The sequence below is a fragment of the Manis pentadactyla genome, chromosome 6 (assembly GCF_030020395.1).
Source record: "Manis pentadactyla isolate mManPen7 chromosome 6, mManPen7.hap1, whole genome shotgun sequence".
Taxonomy (NCBI): Eukaryota; Metazoa; Chordata; class Mammalia; order Pholidota; family Manidae; genus Manis; species Manis pentadactyla.
Window position 1 is genome coordinate 132356978 of NC_080024.1, and position 25334 is coordinate 132382311.

The window sequence follows — 25334 nt, forward strand, 5'->3', positions numbered from 1 at the left end:
GTCCACAGCACTTGGTGATGGGTTGATGTGGGAGGTGAGGGAGAGGAGGTGTCAAGGATGACTTCTTGGTTTCTAGCTTGGGCAACAAGCTGGACAGTGGTGCCCCACAGTGAGACAAGAGCACTGAAAAGTCACGTCTCTTCTCATGCTACACATTCTTCCCGGCCAGTTTTCTGGAGCTTCGATCCAGACCCTATGTGCAACTGTCTATAGGGACTGTTCCAAAAGCACCTCCTCAATTTCAACACATCCAGGACAAAACTCATTTTCTTCAACTATTCTGCTCGCACTCTGGTGTTGACTCATGGGGAAAGGTGGCACCCTTGAGCCAACCTACAAGCCAGAAACAGTGAGCCATCCTTGACTTCATTCTCTCATCTCTAGGCAATAACTGAGTTCTAGAGATTCCACCTCGATAGCTCCCCAGTCATTCAGTAATTGGTGAATATTTATTGAATGACAATTTATTACATAACGGGAATGGGGACTGTGGTAATGAACCAGAGGTCATGAACTCTGACCTCACAAGAACTTTATGAGATGAACTGACAAATAAATATGTAGATGGAGTAGTGTGGTAACAAGGATGAGCAAGAGGTAGCCAGGCAACAGGGTAGAAGAAGTATTCCAGTAACTTCTTCCTTCTTAGAAACAGAAGACAAACATATATTGTTAAATACCAAGTATCTATACCAGTTAATGCTTTTGGCAGCAAGTAACAGAATACCTGTCTAAAAGGGGTTTAAGCAACAGTAGTTTCATTCCTAAAAGTAGGAAGTTCTGCTCCAGGTTTGGTGCAGCTGCTCAACAACGTTGTCAAGGATGCAGTTTCTTTCCATCCCCCTCCTAATTCTCAGCATCCTCAGAAGACTCCAATTTATCCTCAAGCTTGCTTCATGGTCCCAAAAGTGCCGCCTTGGTGACAAACATCACAACCACATCAGGAAAAAAGGGATAATCAGAGTGCAAGAGAGTATCTCTCTTGTGTCTCTCTTTTTATCAGGGAGGAAAATCCTTCTTAGAAGTTCTCCCAAAATACTTTCACTTGTGACTTTTTGGAAGAACTGGGTCACATGCAAAGGAGTTTGGGTATTCCTAGATGCAAAGGAGTCTGGGAAAGCATTTATCTGGCATTGTCATCTACTGTAGCAAGTGAGCTCTGCCATACTGCAGCAAAAGCAGGAAGAATCACTATTGGACGGCAGCCAACAGTGCCTGTGGTGTTATACACATATATCTGCCACAGTGGTATATGGGAACTGCGTACCCACAGTGCACTGGAGGAAGCCATGTGGTGGTGGACAAGACTGTCTACTGTGAGATTCACAAAGAGGTTTGGGGCAGAGACCTAGAACAAAACCTTTTACACAGAGTTATGTTGTGGAATACTCACTGGAATATTCCCAGAGTACTTTAGGATACCCCAGCTGCGCACAAGGTTTTGTAGCCTCTGACTAACAAGATGCTAAGCAAAGGGTGACACAGCCAATGATAATGATCAGAGCAAGGAGAGATTAGGGTCAATTCATGTTCTAATTAGCTTTCTTGACCTACCAGTTAAAGCCTCTAAATCATTCCATGGTAGAAGGCCCCACTGGAAACAGTTGAGTTTCAATCCATTTGCAGCTTAATGAAGCACTGAAAACAAGTGTCTGACATTTGCTACTTCGCGGTTCCCAATAAGCAATGAGGAAGTGAGTTTCCTGTTTGGGCTGGGTCCACTGGATCCTAGCCCATAGAAGCTTTGAATTATATCGCAGTGACATGCAAGGACTTGAAAGGGAAGAAATGACACACAGAGGAAAATTGGCACAATGCCAGGAGACCTGGCTACAATGGGGCTGGGATATGAGTCAGTGGCTCAAGAGCAGGTGCACGCTGGGGCCCAAGAGCACACACGGGCTGGCCATAGGAGTGACCAATCCAACCAGGAGGTCTTTCGACGCTCTGAGACCCTATGTTGGCATCTCAACAAGAGGCCTGATCTGTGGTAACAACTGATCATATGCAGCACTCGAAAAAAAGCTAGCCCAGCTTGACGTGTGCTCTATGCATAAAGCATACCCTAGATTTCAAACTTATAAGACCAAAAAAATGTTAGATATATCAACAATTTTTATATTGATTAAATGTTAAGATTACAACACTTTGTATACATTGGGTTAAATAAAATGTTATGAAATTAATTTCACCTTTAAAATACCATTTTGAATGTGGCCACCAGAGAATTTAAAGTCACATATATGACTTACATTTGTGGCTCACATCGTATTTCCACTGGACAGTGCCAGACTAGACACAGGGCTCCTCATGGTTTACAAAGACTCATGGCAGCTCTGACGGCCCTAAGCTGTTGGAACTCAAACCTCTGGAGAATTCATTCTTCCCTTAGAAAGAATGAATGGGAAGAAGCCTTTCTTCTGTTGCATTGTGGAAACAGAGCTAGCTAATCTTGGGGTCTTTATCTCAAACCCGTGAGTTCAAAGATTGCAAATGTCAATTTCCGGTAAAACTTTAAACCTTTCCAAGAATACCCTCTACACCTTGGGAGGTATCTTCTTTTTTTTTTTAATAATCATAACATGGCTAGAGAGAGAGAAGACTGATATTCTTGTGTGTGGTATAAAGTTATTCTGAAGGCAGTACCTGAAGAGGAGCCTCAGAACACTCAGAGCTAGGGCAGCACCATTGGAATAAATGGGTTGCCTCCCAATTTGCCCAAGTGAAGGTTGCAGTTACCAGTTGTACAAGTACTCATCAGTCACAAGCAGTGAAAAAAGCAAAGTACCTGGTTATAAGGCAATAGGGAATAGTGAGGACTGTGGTAAATCAAAGATTGCACTGCCACCAAAGCATTCACATTCAGATATTTTTTAACACTATGCTAAGCAAATAAGGCTCATTTAGGTTTCTTCCATGGGCTCCATTTTGCAAATTCTATTCCCAGGCATCTCTTATAAATGCTCCATAATTTCTCAACCAAAGGCATTTATCAGATGCATAAGAGTCTTTGAAAAACTACCATTCTTCCTATGCCTTCCTGGACCTGCTGAGTCTTTAAAGGCTCTACAGATGATTCTAATGTGCTCTCCTACATAAAAGCAACTACAGGTTCAGAAAACTCAGAGACTCAAGGAAGTTGGAGTAATTGAGGATGGCTTCTTGGAAGAGGTGCTATTCACACATTCCCTCCCTGGCTCTCCTGGATTTGGTTTTGGAAGCTCACTTGGATCCCCTGACTACCACCCTTTCCGGTACCACTACTAGGTCCAAACAAATGATGCTCTCACCAGGACACCATATTTTTACTACATGTTCACAGTGTAGACACTGTATCCTGAAGGTGGTTAGGGAGACAAGGAAGTGCCTGTGGCAGAGAATCTATTTTTTTTAATACCCAAAACTTATCTATGTTGTCCAGTCAGCCTATAATAGCCATTATTTCCCATCTCACTCCACCCTGTGCCGTGGTCAAGGCGATGGCACCTTACCCACCCTCACGTGTCATCACTCCTTTCACCTGTAAGGATGACCTAGAAATAGCTAACCAGATTTTATACAAAAAAAGCTAAAAGAAGAAGGCTGACATTGTGGTGCCCCAGGCCCTGCTCCTTCCATTCTCCCTGCCTCCACCTTCCCCCATGTGAGGAAGGCTTAAGCTTCTCTTCTCCTGGGAACCTCCTTCAATGTCCACACTTGTCCTACTTATCTTGCCTCTGACCTTCATGCTCCTCATGGGAAGTATCCTGCAACCCACAGTCCTGCTCCTCACTGTGCAGTGCAGGGCCCTCAAAGGCTCCCCGACACAGGTACCCTGCAGCATCCTTGGATCTGATTGCTCAGTACCCTTGCCAGACCAGTTAAAGTTTTTGAATGTCAGCCTGGTATATATTTGGTCAAACAATCCAATGTAGACAGACTTTGTACGCCTAATGCTGATTGTAATTTAATGCAAAGCATTATTTCGGGACTCGGTGTTAGGTACATGAGGAGTGTGCCTGTGCCTGTGATCAGAATCAGCACAGTCACACCTGGACCAGATCAGGCCAACACTTGTACGATCTGAGAGCTACCAAGGCCTTAAGATGCCTTTACCAGCAGCCCCCAATGCAGCCTAAAATTTATCCTTTGAATTCTCAGTAAAAAAGCCTTATACTGTGACAGGAGCAACTCATTAAGATCTCAGGTATTAAAAACCTGGTGGAATTAGTTTATCTGGCCTCTTCCCACCTGATAGTCAGCAAGAGAAAATCCTATAGAAAAGGGATTCTAGGATGATTAGTGTTGATGGGCAAATCCCAGGAGGGCAGTCATCCAGAACAGGGCAGTAGTCATGCAAAGGGAAGGAAAAAGGAGGAGGAGGGGCATAGAGAGGAAATCAAAGACAATGATGTGTGATTAAAACAAGTTCCCTGCCAAGCATCACAGTGAAGAGAGAAGCCAGTAGGCACAGACCAGGGAGTCCAGGCACCGGGTGCTGTGCCATCAGGGCAGTCTGTGGTCCGTGTGGACTAAGAAGCAGTTTCCTCTTCCGTGCCATTTAGAATGTGGTTACTTCCTCTTCCCATAAGCTTGCCTACCCTAATTGTTATTGTTTTTATCTTCCCAACAAACTTCCCACCATCTTCTGGGAACAGCACCTCCCTTTCCTTAAGGGATCTGCTTCTTTCCCATCCATGGGGTTCTCTTGGGGCTGCCAGCCTCAATACCCTACTCCCAGGCATAATGGAGTCAAGTGGCTCAGACCTGGCTAATCATAGTACTCCAATCCCCTGGCCAGTGGGATTGGTGCAGGAGACAGCCACTTGACCCAAACTGAACCAATTAGATCCTGCCCTGCAGGAATTTGAAATCTGTGCAAACATCCCAAGATAGAAGGAAATTGGAGCTGGAATTGACAACAGTGGTTTGAAGAAAGGCCGCAAAACACTCAGAGCCATCCTGGTTTCTTCTCCGACCCCACCCCTCAAGGCCAGGTTACCATCACTTTCACATCGTGAATCATCCCTCTATTTTTCCAGTAAACTCAGTTGGCACTTAAATGAGTCAGACTCTATTCCTGCAACCAACAACCAAAACTGATCCAGAATATTGCAAGTGACACACATGGCAGGTGGAACAGGCTGAGTCAAGATAGGGTGGCGAGCTAGCAAAGGACCTCCCCACTCCATCCCTGAGAATCTGATAGCCTTTGCTACAAGGGGTAAAACAATTAGCTGGTGTATATTGTGATCCAAACCGTGGCCCCATGGCTAAAGCTTTAGAAAAGGCTTAGCAGGCAAACATCAGGATATTGGAGTGCCCTGGCTACTTTCTTGGGCTTACATTAAAGCAGGACACATGGGCACATTGAGATTCTTGTCCTGCCTTTAGCAAATGCAACAAAGCCCTCGGAGTTGAAAAACTGTGCACTCTGTCTGTGCAGGTTATTAAGCTATGGTCTCCCAGCTCCAAATGCACCCTTCTATACTCTGTGATGCCAGGATTCTGCAACCCACATTCCTTGTCTGCCTGTTGGCTTCTGCTAATAGGGTGAACTGGAGAGATACTAGGAGGCAGGATAAGGGAAAGGATTTGCTGCTTTCAGCAGTAGTTTCCAGTGTCTTGTCTCTCTCTCTTGTAACCTGACTCACCATGCCCCCTCGGAGGTCCCAGCCCCTCCATGGTACCAGCGTGGAGGCCCCTTCTCAGCTGAGTCTGTCCTTGCACTAAAATTAACATCCCAACTAGGAAGCAGCTACCTGGGAGGAGGAAGGGAAATAGGGACATCTGATCCCCAGGCCCTTCCCAAATACATTACATTATAAATTCACTCCTTGCCAAAATATATTAGCAATCCCGGGCCATGGTTAAGCGTTACTTACTAAGAGCAGCCTGGGGACAGAAGAAGTGCTGGGTTTCAACCCAGGTAAGAAAGGCCCCATCCTGATCCCCTATGCTTTAAAGTGTCCCAATCTGACCTTCCTCTGGCCATTCTCTTCCCTAAAGGACAAGGCCCGTGGGTTCCAGGGGACATGTCCCCCTGGAGCCTGGGACGCCCTTCTAGACCATGTCAGGCACCTAAGATCACAAAGTATCCCACCCAAATAGCCCAGAACCTGCTTCCTGGGCTCATGAATGGTCCCTTCCTTGAGCCATTCTTCTGACTGGCCCCTGTGCCTCCAGGTTACATATCCCCTGGCACATACTGCTACTAAGAAACAGTTCACAGAGGTCAGGGAGAGCAGAGCTTGGAGGTGCGCACTGAGTGGCCCCTATACGTGCATGAGGCCCTGTTGTGCAGGACCAGGCCGAAGGGGAAGAAAAGGTGGGTTAGGTGGGTGGGCCATGGAACTCTTTTTGTGCTCTTGCCCCAGCCCCATAAATATTAGGGGAGAGCCTGGCAGGAAGCAAATCATCTCTGGTCCAAGGATCTGAGGCAAAACCAGACAAAGCCATTAAACTGAGGTCTGGAGAGATGAGCTAAGGGACAAAACAGCAAGGCAGGGTCCAGAAGAGAACATGGTTTAGCAATCAGTCACACGCCCCCAGGGATTACCAGTGAGAGTTTTAGTGCCAGAGACACTCTAGGCTGGACAAGGAGGAGCTTATGATGGGAACCCTAAGGTGAACCCAGGCCCCAAAGCCCAGGCCAGGAGGGAGTGGGCCTCAAGGCCCAGCCCCAGCAGGAAAATCCTGCCCAGTGCCCCTCAGGTGGGGCCAACGTGATCTCTGGTATTGGCTCCAGTGAGCAGAGCACAGGGAAGCCACAGTGGCTGACCAAGGACTCACCCATGGTCAGAGCAGTGTGACAACAATGTGTCTGCCCACTTACTCACTGCTTCGGACCCGCCAGGACACTCCACCCTCTGGGCCATGGCTGTCATCTCCTGTCCTCCTTCCCCCTTTCTCAATGGAGGTTTTTATTGCTACCCTTTCCTTCCCCCATTATAGTTACATACTGGGTGTGCTGGGGATCACTTTTTTATCCCTTTGCGAGGTTGGGAGGAGCACTTACAGATCTGAGGGGGAAAGGGTACTCAGCACACTTCGGTTGTCTCCTAGGGGATAGAAGGTACGAGCAACATGCTGTTTTCTTAACCAGGGACATTTTTGAAATTGTGTATATGGGAAGACAGTGGGGTGTGATCTGGGCAGCAAAATAACTGTTGCCTTTGTCTAGCTATGTGTACCTCCCACCCCTGACACATCTGGTCACAAACCTTGAACTCCTGACTGTAGAGGGAGGCCCATAAGCCAGGTAAAAACACTCACCATACGGCACCAGCTCAAGATGGTTGTATGAAGCAGCTGCCTATCTCAATTCTTCTGGCTGGAACTGATGGGAAATAACTCTTTTCTTTCTTAGTAACACAAGAAAATGTGAGCCCAAGGCTAATAATGGTCATGTTCCCCACTGTGTGGAGAAAGACCATCTGGAGTAGGAGAGAACAGGGAAGCAGGCAGAAAGAGAGAGACTGTGTGTTCTAGAAGGCTGGAGTCTCTGGTTCCAGTCCCTGAAGTCCCCATAATACTCCCTGATTCCTGGGCATCTTCCTTACCTTTTGATTCTGTGAGCTTCCTCATCTTTGCTGCTTAAGCTAGTATAAAAAGTGTAACTGTCTCTTTCACCTAAGAGTCCCAACTAATCTACCAACCCTGAACATTTAAGTTGAACTTTCTTAAACCATGGCCCTTTATAGTACTTTTTCATTCTGTTTGTGTATCCTTATGAACCAAATAAATTTTATTGAGCTTTATTTTCAATAGTTTGTATTTCAAAAGAAAAACAGGCAACTGAATCAATTAGAATTAAGTTTGACATAGACTTAACTTGCATAGAGTTAAGTTGCAAGTGACATGGACTCAAAATAACAGTAACTTAATCTAGGGGGATATTTTTCTCTCCTGTATGGAAAAGATGGGATGTAAGCTGTCCATGGCTGTGCTCCACCAAGTACTCAGGGATCCAGGCTCCTTCTATCATTCCCAAGGGTACCTCCTGGTCTCAGATAACTGTTCTAGATAAGTGGTTCTTAATGAAGGGCATTTTTTCCCTCAGAGAGCAATAGGCAATGTCTGGAGACATTTTCGATTGTCATAACCCAGGGTGGGGGAGAGGTGCCAGTGGCATCTATAGAGTAGAGTCCAGAGATGCTGCTAAATGTCCTTACAGCAGCATGTCTTATAATATTATCTAAGCCCAAAATATCCCAAAGAAATAATGAAACCATAAGTGTGTTGAGATTGAGAAACCCTGCTCTAAATCCAGCCATCACACCTGTGATTCAAGCAGTAAGCAGACAGAAGCAGCAGGAAAAAGGCAAGTACCAATTATGTTTATAGTAAAGTTTCTAGAAGCTGCCACACAATACCACTTAGATCGCATTCACCAGAACTTATCACATGGCCACACATAGCTGCAAGAGGAGCTCGAAAATGTAGTCTTTATTCTTATCACCATGTGCTCATTAAAAATTGGGGGCCAACTGGGATTAAAGATGGCAGCGTGAGAGGTGAGGCAGGGGCTTCCTCCTAGAACCACTTACAGTACAAAAATATAATTAATGCAACTAGTCCTGAAGGAGCAATGGGAAGAAGGGCTACGCCAGACTGCATACACCTGGGGAAAAAAACAAATCTCATGGAACAGGGTAACATACCAAAGCCGTGGTCTGGCAGAATGCAAGCCCTTCCCCAACCCCAGCTCATGGGCAGGAGGAAGAGAAATGGAGCGGGAAGGGAGTGGAGGCCTGGGACTGCTGAACACCTAGCTCTGGAGATCTGCTCTGGGAACATGAACCTACATTTCATCATGCTCTCGTGATTAGTGGTGTAGGAAAGATAAGACAGGCAGAATACCTGGAGACACTGAGATTCAGGCTGCTTGTGGAAAGATGGGATCAATATCCGGCTGCTCTGGGACAAAGGAAGGGCGGGCAGTCTGAGAGACTTCCTAACAGCGAGAAGACTATAAAGGAGCAAGGATTGCAAAGAGCTTACTGATCAGGAGAAAGGACAGGTAGACAAAATTATCCAGGTGCACTCTGCCCAGCAGGTTGGAAGCTTTCAAGATCTTCAGGTGCTCCAGCCGCCTGGTTGGCTATGCAGCTCCATGATACAAAGGCTGCTGGGCTGTCCTCCCGGCAAGCCCCATCTGGCTCGCAAAACAGTGAGCCCTATCCTGGCATTGGGCCAGCCAGAGGGAGGCACTGCCTGCAGCAACTTAAAACACAAAGCATAGAGGCTTATACCTGTGAGCTCAGCCCACTGGTTCAGGCAGTGGAGACAGGCATAGCAGCTGGGAAGCAGAAAACAGCTCTTTCCCCGCTCCAGGCACCAACACTACTCCCCTGAGAATCCCAATATCTCTCCAGGGGCTGAGCAGCTCCAGGGAGTAGAGCTTCTGGGCACCAGAGGGCGCCACACACAAAGAAGAAATGTCAAAGGAACCAGGTTCAAAGAAAAATTATGAATACACCAGAGAAAGATTCAAATGAAATTGACCTCATGAATCTTCCTGAAAGAGATTCCGAAATAAAAATCATTAACATGCACATGGAGGTACAGAAAAATATTCAAGAACTCAGGAATGAATTCGGGTTGGAGATCCAATCATTATGGAACACAGTATCAGAAATGAAACATACAATGGAAGTTTTTAAAGCAGACTAGATATGGTGGAGGAGATGTTAAATGAAATAGAAATTAGAGAAGAGCAAGACAAAGAGGCTGAGGCACAGACAGAAAAAAGGATCTCTAAGAATGAAAGAATATTGGGAGAACTGTGTGACCACTTAAAATGGAACAATATTTGCATTATAGGACTACCAGAAGAAGAAGAGAGAGAAAAAGGGACAGAAAGTGTCTTTGAGGAGGTAATTGCTGAAAACTTCCCCAGTCTGGGTAAGGAGATAGTATCTCAGGCCATGGAGATCCACAGATCTCCCAACACAAGGGACCCAAGGAGGACAACACCAAGACGTATAGTAATTTAAATGGCAAAGATCAAGGATAAGGACAGACTATTAAAAGCAGCCAGAGAGAGAAATAAGATCACATACAAAGGAAAGCCCATTAGGCTATCATCAGACTTCTCAACAGAAACCTTATGGGCCAGACAGGAGTGGCATGATGTATTTAATGCAATGAGGCAGAAGGGCCTTGAACCAAGATTACTTTATCCAGCAAGATTATCATTTAAATTTGAAGGAGGGATTAAACAATTCCCAGATAAGCAAAAGCTGAGAGAATTTACCTCCCACAAACCATCTCTATAGTGTATTTTGGAGGGACTGCTATAGATGGAAGTGTTCCTAAGGTTTAATAGCTGTCACCAGAGATAATAAAATCACAGTAAAGAAAGTAGAACAGCTAATTACTAAGCAAATGCCAAATAAAATTAACTATACCCAAAGTCAATCAAGGGATAGACAAAAAGTACAGAATATGATACCTAATATATAAAGAATGGAGGAGGAAGAAAAAGGAGGAGAAAAGAAAAGAACCTTTAGATTGTGTTTGTAATAGCATATTAAGTGAGTTAAGTTAGACTCTTAGATGGTAAGGAAGTTAACCTTGAACCTTTGGTAACCATGAATCTAAAGTCTGTGACGGCAACAAGTCCATACCTATCGATAATCACCTTAAAATGCAAATGGACTGAATGCACCAATCAAAAGACATAGAGTCACTGAATGGATAAAAAAAAAAACAAGACCCATCTATATGCTGCCTACAAGAGACTCACTTTAAACCCAAAGACATACACAGACTAAAAGTGAAGGGATGGAAAAAAGATATTTCATGCAACTAACAGAGAGAAAAAAGCAGGAGTTGCAATACTTGTATCAGTCAAAATAGACTTCAAAACAAAGAAAGTAACAAGAGACAAAGAAGGACATTACATAATGATAAAAGGGTCAATCCAACAAGAAGATATGACCATTATAAATATCTATACTCCCAACACAGATCACCTACATATGTGAAACAAATACTAACTGAATTAAAAGGGGAAATAGAATGCAATGCACTCATTCTAGGAAACTTCAACACTCCACTCACTCCAAAGGACAGATCACCCAGATAGAAAATAAGTAAGGAGACAGAGGCACTGAATGACACATTAGAACAGATGGACCTAACAGACATCTACAGAACTCTACACCCAAAAGCAGCAGAATACACATTCTTTTCAAGTGCACATGGAACATTTTCAAGAATAGATCATATACTAGGCCACAAAAAGAGCCTCTGTAAATTCAAAAAGATTGAAATTGTACCAATCAGTATCTCAGTCCACAAAGGTATGAAACTAAAAATAAATTACACAAAGAAAACAAAAAATCCCACAAACACATGGAGACTTCACAACATGCTTCTAAATGACCAATGGACCAATGACCAAATACAAACAGAGATCAAGCAATATATGGAGACAAATGACAACAATAATTTAACACCACAAAATCTGTGGGATACAGCCAAGGCCATGCTAAGAGGAAAGTATATTGTAATACAGGCCTACCTCAGGAAAGAAGAACAATCCCATATAAGCAGTCTAAACTCACAATTATCGAAACTAGAAAAAGAAGAATAAAGGAGGCCCAAAGTCAGTAGAAGGATGGACATAATAAAGATTAGAGCAGAAATAAATAAAATTGAGAAGAATAAAACAATAGAAACAGTCAAAGAAAGCAAGAGCTGGTTCTTTGAGAAGATAAACAGAATAGATAAACCCCTAGCCAGACATATCAAGAAAAAAGAGAGTCTACACATATAAATAGAATCAGAAATGAGAACAGAAAAATCACTACAGACACCACAGAAATAAAAAGAATTATTAGAGAATACTATGAAAAATTATATGCTAACAAACTGGATAACCTAGAAGAAATGGACAACATTCTAGAAAAATACAACCTTGCAAAGCTGACCCAGAAAGAAACAGAAAATCCGAACAGACCAATTACAGGCAATGAAATTGAATTGGTAATCAAAAAACTACCTAAGAACAAAACACCTGGACCAGATGGCTTCACCGCTGAATTTTATCAAACATTTAGTGAAGACCTAATACCCATTCTCCTTAAAGTTTTCCAAAAAGTAGAAAAAGAGGGAATACTCCCAAACTCATTCTATGAGGCCAGTATCACTCCAAAACCAAAAGCAGGCAAAGATACCACCAAAAAAGAAAATTACAGACCAATATCCCTGATGAACATAGATGCAAAAATACTCAACAAAATATTAGCAGACCGAATTCAAAAATACACCAAAAAGATCATCCATCATGATCAAGTAGGATTTATTCCAGGGATGCAAGGATAGTACAACATTTGAAAATCCATTAGCATCATCCGCCACATCAACAAAAAGAAGGACAAAAACCACACGATCATCTCTATAGATGCTGAAAAGCATTTGACAAAATTCAATATCCATTCATGATAAAAAATCTCAACAAAATGGGTGTAGAGGGCAAGTACCTCAACATAACAAAGGCCATATATGACAAATCCACAGCCAACATTATACTTAACAGAGAGAAGCTGAATGCTTTTCCCCTAAGATCAGGAACAAGAGAAGGATGCCCACTCTCCCGTTTCATTCAACATAGTACTGGAGGTCCTAGCCACAGCAACCAAACAACCTAAAGAAATAAAAGGCATCCAGATAGGTAAGGAAGAAGTCAAACTGTCACTGCTTGCAGATGACATGACATTGTACATAAAAAACCCTAAAGAATCCATTCCAAAACTTCTAGAACTAATATCTCAATTCAGCAAAGTTGCAGGATACAAAATTAATACATAGAAATCTGTTGCATTTCTATACACTAACAATGAACTAGCAGAGAGAGAAATCAGGAAAACAATTCCATTCACAATTGCATCAAAAAGAATAAAATACCTAGGAATAAACCTAACCAAGGAAGTGAAAGACCTATACTCTGAAAACTACAAGACACTCATGAGAGAAATTAAAGAAGATATGAATAAATGGAAACACATCCCATGCTCATGGATAGGAAGAATTAATATTGTCAAAATAGCATCCTGCCTAAAGCAATCTATAGATTCAATGCAATTCCTATCAAAATACCAGCATCATTGTTCAACGAACTAGAGAAAATCATTCTAAAATTCATATAGAACCACAAAAGACCTCCAATAGCCAAAGCAATCCTGAGAAGGAAGAATAAAGCTGGGGGGATTACGCTCCCCAACTTCAAGCTCTACTACAAAGCCACAGTAATCAAGACAATTTGGTACTGGCACAAGAACAGAGCCACAGACCAGTGGAACAGACTAGAGAGCCCTGATATAAACCCAACCATATATGGTCAATTAATATACGATAAAGGAGCCATGGACATACAATGGGGAAATGACAGCCTCTTCAACAACTGGTGTTGGCAAAACCGGACAGCTACATGCAAGAGAATGAAACTGGATTATTGTTTAACCCCATACACAAAAGTAAACTCAAAATGGATCAAAGACCTGAATGTAAGTCATGAAACCATAAAACTCTTAGAAGAAAACATAGGCAAAAATCTCCTGAATATAAGCATGAGCAACTTCTCCCTGAACCCATCTCCTCGAGCAAGGGAAACAAAAGCAAAAATGAACATATGGGACTACATCAAACTAAAAAGCTTCTGTACGGCAAAGGACACCATCAACAGAACAAAAAGGCATCCAACGGTATGGGAGAATATATTTGTAAATGACATATCTGACAAGGGGTTAACATCCAAAGTATATAAAGAACTTACAGGCCTCAACACTCAAAAACCAAATAACCCGATTAAAAAATGGGCAGAGGATATGAAGAGACAGTTCTCCAAAGAAGAAATTCAGATGACCAACAGACATATGAAAAGATGCTCTACATCATTAATCATCAGGGAAATGCAAATTGAAACCACAATGAGATATCACCTCACACCAGTAAGGATGGCCAGCATCAAAAAAACTAAGAACAACAAATCTTGACGAGGATGCGGAGAAAGGGGAACCCTCCTACACTGCTGGTGGGAATGTAAGCTAGTTCAACCATTGTGGAAAACAATATGGAGGTTCCTCAAAAAACTGAAAATAGAAATACCATTTGACCTGGGAATCCCACTCCTAGGAATTTACCCAAAGAATACAACTTCTCAGATTCAAAAAGACATATGCACCCCTATGTTTATCACTGTACTATTTACAACAGCCAAGATATGGAAGCAACCTAAGTGTCCATCAGTCGATGAATGGATAAAGAAGAGGTGGTACATATACACAATGGAATACTATTCAGCCATAAGAAAGAAACAAATCCTACCATTTGCAACAACATGGATGGAGCTAGAGGATATTATGCTCAGTAAAATAAGCCAGGTGGAGAAAGACAAGTGCTAAATGATTTTCCTCATTTGTGGAGTATAACAACAAAGCAAAACTGAAGGAACAAAACAGCAGCAGACTCACAGACTCCAAGAAGGAACTAGTGGTTACCAAAGGGGAGGGGTGTGGGAGGGCGGGTGGGGAGGGAGGGAGATAGGGATTGAGGGGTATTATGATCAGCACACATGGTGTGTGGGGGGTCATTGGGAAGACAGTGAGGCACAGAGAAGACAAATAGTGACTCTGTAGCACCTTACTACACTGATGGACAGTGACTACAACAGGGTATGGGGAGGTTCTTAATAATATGGGTGAATGTAGTAACCACATTGTTTTTTCATGTGAAATCCTCATAAGAGTGTATATCAATAATACCTTAAAAAAATTTTTTTTTTAATTGGGGGCCAACTATCAGCCTTTAACAGTAATTATATTGGACGATTTTTTTCAAATCACATTTTCCTCCCTCCCTCTTGCGGACTTTCCCATGAATGGCCTACAGAAAACTATCATCCATTCATCCTCTGCTGAGGAATGGGTATTTTCCTCACCCCTACTTTGAGAATTGCTGTCAAATAAAGAAAGAATGTCACGTTGGACCATTAACTCAAAACCAGTTGAAATTTCCTTGTGCTTCACTGATTTCACTCAATAAACATTTACTGAGGGCCTGTGATGTGCTATGCACTTTGCTGGAGGCAGGCTGGCTCCATTGATAGGACCCCTATCATACACAGGCATGGGGCCAAATAGGCCTCCGTTTGCTAGAACAATCACCCTCAGAGGATTGGCGACAGAGTATAGAGAAGCCCTCTCTGCATCTTCCCCCATCACCAAGCAAACTATGCCAGCTCTGTGGCCCAGGATAGCATGGTTCATTGAAGAATCATACCTACAAAGGCTTAGAAACAATGCACCTAATATTCTGAGTGGTGTCTACTTAAATAGACAGCAAATAAAGAGCAAATTAAAGACCTACAGGTTTCTGCCTCTTGAGTTCCTGCATTCTCATATCTCATTGCCATCTGAACAATCAAAGTACCACAAGGTCCCAAGTTTGACAGACCAAGAACTTAAAGATACTTACAGAGTATAGTAAGAGTACAGTTTCAGAGAAGGCTTATCAAAGAAGACAAAACAAGTCTATGTCCCAAAGGCTTATGAGCTTTTTGTCACCGAAGAGCTGGAGGAGTTGGCAGGTTCTAGTCAGGAGAACCAACACACAACAAGGCCTAGAAGTAAGATGTCCAACCAACGGCATGAACTGCAAGCACTTCAGTGTATCTGGAGCCTAGTGGGAAGTAGTGAGAGTAAGTCCAATTGTGTGTAGACAGTGGGCTGGAGCAGAGCCGTACTCCAGCTAGGGAGACCAGTTAGAAAGCTAGTGATCCAGTAAAAGCAATCCGGTAATGCGGTAATCCAGGAAAGAGATGATGGAGGTCTACCCGAGAGAATGGCATTGGAGTGGATAGGATTCTGAAACACTCTGGGAGACAGAATTAGGACGTGGTGATTCATGTCACATGGAGAGTAAGACAAAGGGCCTAGTCAAGGATGATCATATTGGGCAACAGAGATGGTGATGACAGTCACTGAAAGGTGCAACACAGGTTGCAAAGGCTGAGGCAGGGGAAGCCAAGGAGAGGCTCCCAGGAGGCAGTGGGCCGCAGTGGTCTGGGACTTTGGAAAACGAATTGCACTGCAGATGAAAACTCAAACCCTGAGTCAATGGAATGACCTGGGAGAGCACTGGGCGTGAGTAGATGAACACGGGACCCCAGAGAAAATCAGCCTCTAATCTGCAACAGAAGAAAGAGCATGAGAGAGGCTGGGAAGGAGTAGCATGAGAGGCAGGAGGAAAACCAGGAGAGTGGGTACTGCAGAATCCAAAGGAAGAAAAGATTTCAAGAAACATGGAGTACTAATAGCGGCTAAGGCTTCCAAAACGTTGTCTGTGAGATTCCAGAACAAGGAGACCCCTGATGACCTCAGGAGGCCGAGCTTGGCTTGATGGGAGCAAAGGCTGGGAAGTCTTGGATTTAGAAGAAAATAGCAAGTAGGATGTGGAGATAGTCAGTTGGAGAACCTTTGCTAATCTGTAAAGAGTTTAAAAAGAGGACAGCAACCAGAAAGGGATGGAGGATGGGGTGAGAGGGGGGTTATCTTAAATGTGGAGGACACTAGGGATAATTTAAATGACTTTAATTCTGTTGAGTACTAATACATGACTCATTTGAACCTCAAAATAACCCCATGCAGATGTTTCCCCACTCTACAGATGTGAAAACTGAAACATAGGATAAACGACTATTAGCAGTACAAGGGAAATCAGTGGGAGGGTTTGGAAGAGGAGACACAGTCATTCCTTCTCTCCCTGCACTCCATCCTACTGGAGAAAGGGAGGAAAGGAGAGAACGAAGGAAAAGAGGATCAGCAAGGAAGACTTACACTCCCTAAGTCTCTGTTAAGTGCAGGAACTGTTACACATTTTATGTATTTTATCTCCTTTAATCAAATCTCACCAACCCTCTAAGGTGGGCAGTTATAGTTTCATTGTACCAATAATGAGGGCCCTGAGGTTGAAGACGATTACACCTTTGCCAGGTCATACAGCCAGTAAGTGACAGCATCTGGACTTGAACTCGGGTCTGCAGATAGTGGGGTGTTGTTCGCCCTCACCTCAGGCCCTGGAGCCCTCTCCTCCAGCAGCTGCTACCTGGCCTCCACGCCCCACATTGGGCTGCCCCTGAGCATTGCTCTCATTCCAGCCTGCGCTTCACAAGCCCCACATAGCCCCATGTCTCACACCAGGCTGAGCAACCCCACAGCAGGGCAAGGCAACATGCCCAGAGGAAGAGAAGCTGGAGAAAAACATGCCAGGTCCTTCCTTTTTATTCAATAAGTAATTTAAAGGATGACTTTTATATTAAAAACAAACATGGAGACATTGTTAAGTAGAACACAAAAATCACATGAATCTCTGAAATAAACCATGAGACTTCCATGAAATGCCTTGCTTACAATTGCTGCTTTTGGCTCCAACCAGCTCCTGTTTAGAATATTTCAGAGGAAAACTATGAGAAGCAACTGACAAACAGGATAAAGGGCTTAGGGTGGAATTTCAGAACTTGCAGTTTGCTGCACTCACCTTCCAGGCTTAACTAACCCACTGCTCCCCAGAGAACCTTATTTGTTACCCCTTCCCAGTCCCTTCAGCTTTCCTCGTCTCCCTCCCCTCCCTTGCAGCCTGCAATGCCTGACTTCTATTCATTCATGTGAACCACACTATCTATGAAGTCCTCTAAAGATCACAGTATCTCCCCTCTGCTAAACTCCTAGGTTAAGCCAGCACTTGCCACAGCTACCGTGTACTATTATATTATCCCTCTGTGGTGCAGGGCTTGTCTCACTAATCTGCTTAAGAATATGGACTGCACCTGCTACGTCTTTGTGCCCCCACACATGGAGCAAGGTATTATTCCCAGAGAAATAAAAACCATGGCAAAACCAACAGATTTAACGAGCACTCATATGCACAATCTCATCTGAACCACATAATAAACCCATAAGGAAGTTTTCCTATTCTACCAATGTGACAACTGACATTTAGAGAAGCCATGTGATTCTTGCAAGGCCATGCAGGTGGGAAGAGACGGTGCCATCCTCATTCCAGAGTCTGAGCTCTCTACCACCTTAAGTAGGTGCTCAACAAATGTTTATTGGTCTTTTCTTTTTCTTTTAAAATGGTATCAGAGGACCACTGCATGATCTTCACAGACTCCATGTGGAGCGGAAGATCGTCCAGCAGAGCCCCACCCTCATCTCTGATCCATAGAATCATTAGATACAGTAAAATGGTCATTGATTTAAGTCACAAAGTTTTGGAGTAGTTTGTTAGGTGGCAACAGAAAGCTGGGACACCCTCACTAGGTCTGAAACAGACTCCTCATTGGCACTTAGCAATTTTTATATTCTTATCAGTGCACATCAGGCAGTTTATGGTGAATGCCCTTTCCCAACATCCAGTGCTCTTCAAGGTCCTCTGCCACACCCAAAGGGCCCCTGCAGATCTCCCCCAGACCTCCCACCTCCAAGATGCCCCAAACCCCAGAGTGCTTCTGTTCCATCCTCTGATCTCCCTTCCCCACCCTCCCATCATTCTTCCCCTCTTCCCATTAAGATGTGCACATATGTGTTTGTATTTTTTTTTTAAATTTAGTAACCGCATAGAAACTCCAGGGTGAAGACTAGAAAGAGACAGATTAGACACAACATCTTTCGGGGAGGCTTGGGAATAGGGAACCTGAACATTCAGCAGTCTCCTTGGTGTTTCTTCTCCATCTTAAGCCCACAGCCTCCTACATGAACCAGGAGAAGACCACTGATTATATGCCAGATTTAAGAAGATGCCTACTCCCATGCCTCTCCCCCAGCAGTAGGTTCTCATTAGTACTTGCTACCTTGTAAATCTAAAAATGAGTTGACATTTCATTTCCTTTGGAGCTATGGTATTACATATTTCCTTGTCTTTTCAGGGTAAATAAAACATTAGTAAATGTATTTTCCATAGCCTCTCATAAACATCAGTCCCCTGCTGGGAATCCTCTCTTTTGCTCACCACATCCCACACTTCTCTTACAGCCTTCCTCTGATTATTAACTAAAAACCCATTGAAACAGAGATTTCCTTCAGCTTTGACTAACTGGGATTTCAATAAGCCATTAACCATGTCTAAACAGGCCTTCTTAGCAAAAAAGATCACCCTGGAAGATAAATGTCACTCTCCTATTTTGTGGCTGCCCATAGAACCCTGGATAGCTTCCTGTTTCCCACAAGATTTGGACTTCATGGACCCACCCAGGGCATGCACCATTTCCCTGATGGCTCTGAGGGAGGCCGAAAAGCCAGGGTCCACAGATTTGCATTTCTCAGTCTTTGTCCCACATCTCAGGCGTCACATCCTGCAGCCTCCCCAGGGTGGCTGGTCTACACATAAAGGTAAGACTGTATCTGCTAGAGGAGAGGAAGTTTCACATGCCAATGTACACCTGCCACCCACGTGAACCGCCCCCCTCCACCTTCCTCATGCCATTCCTCATCTCTTCCCTCCTACTCCACTGCCACCTGGAAAGGCCTATCTCCTGTCCACCCGGCAAGGCTACCTACCCCTCCAAAGTCCTCCCAAGCTCCATCCCCTCTCTGAGGTCTCTGCTGACTACTTAAGTGACCTTTTCCAACACTCACACTGCAGTGGCAGCATGTGTTCAGTTCGTGTCATCCCTGGAGCCACCTCCAAACCGGGGGAGGAGAATGGTTTGTGAACTCTGCCTGTGGGATTGGTCTCCCCAGCGTGATCTTTTAAGTTCAGGGAGGGCAGAAAGTGAAATTTCCCACAATGCCTAGCAAAAGGCAATGTAAATGACAGACCCATGCTAACTACTTACTAAACAAAGAGTAAGAACGGGACCTCCTTCAGTCATTTGTCATTTACATAGTTACTATCGTTAAGCCTGTAAGAGACTGCAGAGAACAGGACAGACCCAGGAGTTGCAAGACTGGATGAACTCACCAAGCATAAGGAACCCCGCCTGGGAAGGCAAATGTACTTGTCTGAGGGACCCCCAGCTTGAGACCCCCCCGCCGGGAGAGCGGAACTCTGGGCTGCGGGCAGCAGGGAAGGGTTCGCCCGGCGCCCTGGGCTGGGGGGCAGGAAACGGGGAAAGGAGGGCGGCACCGGGCTGCAGGAAGCCCCCTGCCCAGGAGGCGACGTCCCGCTTCCGTCTCCAGCACATCTTACCCGCTGCAAGGTCGCTTGTGCGATAGACTCAAGTTCCCCAGGGCTTGCGGTCGACGCTTCTCTGCGCGGAACCGGCGCAGGCCCGACGGCGCCAGGAAGCAGCGCGAGGCCGGGGCGGGAGGGGGCGGCGGCCCGGCCGCCGGGGGCCACGTCACTCGGGCGGCGAGGAGCGCGGACCCCGCGCTCCCTGGCCAGGTGCTCACCGTCTGCAAAGTGGGGTGTTCTGGCTGAGATGGGCCGTGCCCACTGGAGTATCGGGAGCCTCCCGCCTTGGTACTTAGCTGAAAACCCGCTGTTAAAGATGCGCTCCCTAGGTTAAACCGTTACCTTCTTTAGGGACTTTCTTTAAAAGGGAATTTTAGTGAAATTGGAACTACCAATTTCTTTCCATTACAGATGGCTGAAAGCGGAGCATTGGGAGGAAAGGGCAGAGAAGGAAGAAGGGAGGTAAGGCCGTTTCAGATCTAGGAAAGGGGGAACTCCGCTGGGAGAGGGTGGGGCAGAACAAATAAGGTCGCCAGGCCAGTTTCCTTACTTGACTGTGTGACCTTGTTTAATGCACTTCCCTTTAGGTCTCAGCTTATTCATCTAGAAGAAAAAAGTCTGGACTGGACACTGGTTCACAAAGTGTCCCCAGACCAGCACCATCAGCACCACCAGGGAACCTACCAGAAATGCAATTCTGAGCCCTCCTAGACCTGCTACATCAGAATCCCAGTGGTGAGCCTAGCCATCTGTGTTTTAACAAGCTCAAGTTTGAGAACTGCTGGACAAGATGGTCTGGAGAGTCCCTTGAAAAGAAGAAAGTTTTACTTCGTAGAGTGGTGTGTAAAGGCCTCACAAGGCCCTCCCACATCTCGCCCTCAGTGCCCATCTCCTGAGACAACAAGGCCTTCTCATATGAATAAACTGCTAGAAATGTTCTCAAGGAAACTTGCTCTTTAAAACTCTGTGCCTTTACATATGCTGTTCCTTTTCCTGAAATTGCCTTTTTCCTCCATTACCTCTCTAGCTCCTTTTTGTCCTTCAAGACCTCTTTTGGTTGTCAGCTCTTCAAGGAAGACCTCCTAATACCTCCCTTCTCCCATCCGGTGTCTCCCCTCTGTGCTTTTTTAGCACGTTATAAATATCTGCTATATCACTTGCCACCTTTGTCTGGTCCCCCAACAGACTGAGCTAGGTGTGGGCAGAAACTGTTTTATTTCTGCACACTTAGTGCCTGACACAATGCCAGTCACACAGTATCTCCTCAGTAAACCTCTTTGTGCATGAGCAAGTGAATGGATGACTTGAATCCTGGTGTCAGCTAAGTGAGGACTCAGATAATGACTTTCTTTTTTATTAATCCCTAATCATTGATAGTTTAATGTTCTACATGTTATAAATACCCAATGGTGGGTTGATATCAATGTTTACTACCATTAGTAATTCTTTATAGCATATTACAAAATCCAAGTGATTTCAGACCTCCTAGCCTGTTTGAGCCTCCCAGCAATCTTGTGAATTAGGTTAGAGCAGATGTTGTTTTAATCATTTTAATAGCTGAGGAAACAACTCAGATATGAAACGGCTTTACATGGTTGCCTCTTTTTGTACAAATTATTTATTTAGTGATTCCTCTGTGCAGGGCATTGTGATAGACACAAAGACATGATCCTTGTCCTCCAGAAACTTATATTCTAGGAAAAATAAAACTTACCCTCCAAATAAGCCACAATAGAAACAGTGTGTAATAAATCCAATCTTCAGCGAGCCAGTCCATTAAGGTTCTCGGCGTTCGGTGGACAGAGGAGTCCTGAGTCAGGAACTAGGGGAGACGTCACTGTGCAGACATCGCATGAAAAGTGCTCTGAAGAGGATTTGAATATATGTGAGAAGAGGACTTTCCAGGAGAAGGGACTAAGGCAATAGGTGGGGACAGGGGCCCTCAGCATCGTCAGGAGCAGTGAACAGATGGGGTAGCTGTAGCTATAGCCACAATCTTATGAAGTAGAACCATGGAAGTCAAAGATCTAACTGGTGGGACCACCATGTGTGCCACTGAAGGAGAACTTGATGGCATCTGTCATTTGCTTGGTTACTTTTCATTATGTCTTGGACATTACGTTGGAAAAATTACCTGCAGAAATAATTTGAGACCAGGGATGATACCTTCCAGACAAGATTCTTACTTGCTCTTCCAGGCCCCTAGGGACACTGGCAATCCAAGATCAGTTTAACCCAAATTCAAGAATTCAGATTCTTTAGGCCACCCATATGATTCAGCTAGGCTGCACTCTGTGAGAGGAAGGTTTGCTTCTGGCTTACCTGAGTCTATGGTACAGCCCTTTGGACGCCCAAATCTAAGTGCCAAGAAGTTTGCAAGGACCTCTGCCCTGGCAAAGAAAGTAACCAATAGAGTCCAATTTTTTTATCCCTAGCCACTTGGGATTTTCAAAAGAAAGCTCATTTCTCATCCCCCTCTCTCTCTATCAGCTAATGCACCCTGGTCAGAAGTAGCCCTAAAGGCCAAGCTCACCTCTCTGGAAGATCCTCTTCCAAATTTTGGCTAGATAATTTCTCACTATCATATTAGCTATTGGATGTTTTTTGGGGAAAAAATGTAAATGTTTTCTTCAGATTGTTTTAGTTGTTTTCAGAAGGAAGGTAGGTCTGGATTACCTGTTCTGCCTCAATGAGAAGCAGAAGTCTGATACAGGGTCTGGATAAAGATATGAGGATCAGAATATTTGAACAGTGGACGGACATGAACAGAGAAATCAATCAAAGAGTGGGGCATAGGATTGTTTAAGGGGGTTGTTGCAGGGGTCAGCAGAGAGGGAAGAACAGAAGAAAAAGATTATTTTGATTGGTTAATTTCTTCCCCTTGCACCAGCCAGCATAAAGAATCAAAGGATTTATTGGGTTAATGCTCAAATAGGTACTTCTAATCCTAGTTAAACCCATTGGATTTTTAAAACAGGCAGCATTATCTAACTTATTTAATTGCTTCCTTGTTGGGAAGCCTTCAATTCCAACTGCCAACTCTGTCAAGAAGAAAGGGAAACCTGAGCCACGGATGGATTAACCCCACTCCAGGAGCATTGTTGGGGTTCCTGCTCTCAGAGAGCCACGTGTGCCATGCTAGGGCAGGGGCTCAGCATAGGGAATCAAGGCTGCACTGCTGAAGCAGAGCGCCATCGAGGTGTGGGGCCTGGGGGGTGGCCCTCTGGCGGCCTGCCTTCCAGGTTAGAGGTGCTAGAACGTTTGCTGGGGAGAGGGGTACCATGCTGCTTGGCCAGCAAGGTACCTCCTTTCCCCTTGCTCTTTCCTATGTGGAGGCTAGAGTAGCTAAATACTCACTTGCCCAGTCTGCCTGCAGCTTAGCGGGGTCCTGTGATACAGTTCTGGCCACTGAGGTGTAATCAGAAGTTTGGTGAGAGGGTTCTGGGAAAGCTTTAGCGTCCCTGATAAAAGAGACAGATGGGGCTGGCACTGATTCCAGACTTGAACGTGGGTGTGTTGCCTGGAGCTAGAGCAGCCATCTTGTGAGAAGACGCACAGCAAGGGGAGAACCAGAAACTAAGGCCCAGCCTTGACATTTCTTACATTAGAAAAAGAAACCACTATTCATTCAAGCTGTTGTGATTAGGTTTTCTATAATTTGCAAATGAAGCACTCTTAATTGATCTAGGGAGATTTCCAAACCCAAGATTCAATATCAGAAAGAAATCATCTCATTTTAGAATGAAAACATCAAACAAGGCACATGTTAATTGGATCTTCTATGAGTCTAGCACTGAGCTAGTTGGCATTGTAGAAATCACCAAGGTAGCAGACATTGAAGGAATTCACACCTCATTGGAGATATAGTTAATGCAAATGAAATTTCATTATCAAATCTTAGAAAATCGAGGAGGAGCCAAGATGGCAGCGTGAGTAGAGCAGCGGAAATCTCCTCCCAAAACCACATATATCTATGAAAATATAACAAAGACAACTCTTCCTAGAATAAAGACCAGAGGACACAAGACAACATCCAGACCACATCCACACCTGCGAGAACCCAGCACCTGGCAAAGGGGCTAAGATACAAGCCCCAGCCCGGCGGGACCCGAGCGCCCCTCCCCCCAGATCCCGGCAGAAGGAGAGGAGGCAGAGCGGGAGGGAGAGGGAGCCCAGGACTGCTGAACACCCAGCCCCAGCCATCCGGGCCAGAGCGCAGACACAGTGCGTGCACAGGGCCCTGGATACTAGGGAAACAGGGCAGCAAGAACGGTGAGCGGGTACTGGAGGCCAGTGCCGGAGGACAGAAGAAAAATGAGTGGCCATTTTTGTTGTTGTTGTTGTTGTTGTTTTATTTTGGCAAGTGCTTTTTGGAAGTCTTAAAAGGACAGAGACCCCAATACTAGGGAAACAGGGCAGCAAGACCGGCAAGCGGGTAGCGGAGGCCGGCGATGGAGAACAAAAGAAAAGCAAGTGGCCTTTTTTTTTTTTTTTTTTGTGGTTGTTGTTTTGTTTTGGCAGGTGCTTTTTGGAAGTCTTAAAGGGGCAGGGCAGGACACTTAGTCCAGAGGTAGGGAATCCAGGGATCTCTCGGCACCCTAACCCATGGGCTGCAGGGAGGCCCCTTACGGAGATAAATAGCCTCCCGGCCGCTTCCCCTCAAACGGGACTCCACCATTTTGGAGCAGCAGCCCGAGCCAGGCCACGCCAACAGCAACAGCAGAGATAAACTCCATAGCAGCCAGGCAGGAAGCAGAAGCCCTGTCTGCGCACAGACACCCAGCACAAGCCACTAGAGGTCGCTGTTCTCCCAGGAGAGGAAGGCCACAAACCAACAAGAAGGGAAGTTCTTCCAGCCATCACTCGTCCCAGCTCTGCAAACTATTCCTATCACCGTGAAAAGGCAAAGCTACAGGCAGACAAAGATCACAGAGACAACACCGGAGAAGGAGACAGACCTAACCAGTCTTCCTGAGAAAGAATTCAAAATAAAAATCATAAACATGCTGACAGAGATGCAGAGAAATATGCAAGAGAAATGGGATGAAGTCCGGAGGGAGATCACAGATGCCAGAAAGGAGATTATAGAAATGAAACAAACTCTGGAAGGATTTATAAGCAGAATGGATAAGATGCAAGAGGCCATTGATGGAATAGAAACCAGAGAACAGGAACGC

General features: G+C 44.8%; 1 long non-coding RNA gene across 2 annotated transcripts; it reads left to right on the plus strand.

Annotated features, from left to right (window-relative positions):
• Nucleotides 1-19428: 19428 nt before the first annotated feature.
• LOC118928884 (uncharacterized) lies at nt 19429-21095 on the plus strand. 2 transcript variants are annotated; one of them, XR_005031388.2, is made up of 3 exons: nt 19429-19977; nt 20569-20619; nt 20745-21095. It is a non-coding gene; the product is annotated as an uncharacterized LOC118928884 (long non-coding RNA). The 2 variants fall into 2 exon arrangements; XR_005031389.2 differs by lacking the exon at nt 19429-19977 and adding an exon at nt 20310-20445.
• The last annotated feature ends 4239 nt before the right edge of the window (nt 21096-25334 follow it).